This window comes from Pteropus medius, unplaced genomic scaffold, assembly GCF_902729225.1.
Source record: "Pteropus medius unplaced genomic scaffold, Ma_sr-lr_union100, whole genome shotgun sequence".
Lineage (NCBI taxonomy): Eukaryota > Metazoa > Chordata > Mammalia > Chiroptera > Pteropodidae > Pteropus > Pteropus medius.
Genome location: NW_024344378.1, coordinates 51532966 through 51535472, shown reverse-complemented (window position 1 = coordinate 51535472; position 2507 = coordinate 51532966).

The window sequence follows — 2507 nt, the reverse complement described above, 5'->3', positions numbered from 1 at the left end:
AGAACTCAGGCTTTCATTAAGTTTCCTGCTGGCCTCTTAGCCCCAGCTCTGCATCCTCATTCACAGATTCTCTGTGTGGCTCTAGGCAAGTTGCTAGCCCTCTCCAGGCTTCTGTAAACCAAGGGCAAGGTCTATGGTCAGGCTTCTTTGGGGACTGTGTGTCCTGAGCCTCTACCCTCTCAGCCTTGGCCTCTGTGGACCTTAAAGTCAGGGTGGAGCAGAAAGGAAAGTGCTTTCACTTCCCAACCACTGAGAGCTGGAAGATGAGTCCCATTCAGCCAGTGTAGACCCATAAATCACCTGACTCCAGAGGCAAATTCAGTGCCCATCAGGAGGGGGCATGCTACATGGAGCCCGCCTGTAGGCACCAATGCAGGGTTTAGCCCACACCCACCGTCAGAGAGCAGACTCAAGTGCTATTAACTTCCTTGTGTTCTGGGAGCCATCAGTGGGGAATCTGGCCATTGATTAGGCCTGGTCCCTGGGAGCAGGGAGTCAGGAAGTCGGCAGCAATAGGAAGCTTTAGGTCCTGGAGCAAAGCAGAGGACCTGTGCAGTATGTGGTGAGTACAACCTCCTCGGCCTGGGGGCCCTCAGTGGGCTGGCAGCAGAGGATTGGCACAAGTTGGGGTGGATCGCTACCTCTCCAGGACTGCCCCTCTGTTTCCGCTCTCTATCCCTCACTCCCCAAAAGGGAGCCAGGGGACTAAAAGGCAGAAGGAAAGTCACGTTTATTGAATGGTTGCTGTATACCAGGCACTTTGGAAATATTCTCTTGTTCGTCCTCTCCCAGAGCCAGAAAGTGTAATTTCCTCCTGAAGAAAGAGGTTCAGAGAGGTTAAGTGACCTGCCCAGGATCTCACAGCTATTCAGTGGGTGAGGCCAGGTCTGGGCTGGGTCTTAGGGTTGAGAATGGGGACTTGCCTTCATCTCAGACAAGCTGACCTGAGTACTTTGAGATGGAGTAAAGACCCTCAGTCACTTGCCAGGGAATGACTGGGGACTCCCATGGCAGTGAGGTTAACTTGGTGATCCAGGAGACATACATGTGATCGCTGCCCATCTCAGAGGCCTGTGCCACTCAGGGTGGGTGATCAGGTTCAGCCAAGAGCAGATGTGCCCTTCAGCATATCAAGCTGCCCTGGTCTGCTTGCTCTCTGGAGCCCAATCACATTGCCCCTCCATTCTTTAAGGCCACACTTTCCCAGTCTCCTGGCCTCAACTTTCCCAGGTCCTTTCACCAAACTTGCTATATTCTGTTTCCGTCATAGCACTCTGCCCTGTGGTCCCAGACCCAGCTCAGCCATCACTCCCTTCTTCCAAAGGGTGGTCCCAGAGAGTAGACTGAGAGCATGCCTTGGGACCGAGGACACCGTTGGTCCCAGCCCACCACTGCCTGACTTGCTGTGCGGCTTGAGCACATCATGGATTCACTCTGTGCTTCTATTTCTCCATCTGCCAAGTGAGAGAATATGGGACACACAGGAGATGTCCAATGGCACTTTTGCTTCTGATTGTACTATGATTCTGTAGGTCTGAACCTTCAATCCTTGGACTGAACTATAGTGCGCTTCAGGATTTGAGAGGGGCCCTGCTTTGGGGAGGGCTCTCAGAGGGCCCCTGGCCAGCTGGGAACAGGAAAACACAGAAGTTGTCCAGGACTGTGACGAGGGAATGACCTTAATGCCTTGCTTCATGGGGCACTTCTCACCCTCTGAGCCTCACAGTAGCCCTTTTATGGGTGAGTAAACTGAGCCCCGAAGGGAGGTGGTGGCTTTTCCATGGCCACACAGCTGGGAAGTGCCAGAGTTGGAACAAGAACCAGGTTTCCTCATCCAGCACCCTCTCCCCTGAACCAGGGCTGCCAGAAGAGCGACCTGGGACCCAGTATGTCCAACACTGCTGGGGGAAGTCTGAGACAAGTTAGCCAGAGGAGGTTCAAACCTTGTTCCTCTGTCTTGACAGATCCTACACCCTGAGGGCAAGTCCCTCCTCTCTGGCACTGGAGTAGGGGTGAGAGAATCTCTCATAGTCTCAGCATCTCCCCTCCTCACCTGGACAGCAGTCTTCTGGCCTCAAGGCTCATCTCCTCTTGCCCTGACCCTGGCGTGTAGCCATTCTGGGTGGCTTACAGACTGCCAGCCTTATAGATATATATGTTCTTACCTCCTCATGTTCTTCCTGCCTCCCGGGACACACCCCTCTCAGCCTTCAAAGCCACATCTACAGCCACCTGCTTGGAAGTCTACCCTGATAACTCTAGCAGATGTGTTGTCTACTTGGTCTCAACCTCCATATGCTGCTGTCTCAGCCTCCAGCATCATTGTCATCATAGATTTACTTATTAAGCTCTTACTATGTGCCATTTATGAATATTTCCTACGCATGAGCTGATTAATAGTAGTAGTAACTTTATTTTACAGATGAGAAAACTGAGGCAGGAGTTTTATTTGCCCAGAATCACCAGTTGGGGAGGTTATTTTGATGTGCTCCCATCTCTGCCCCCAC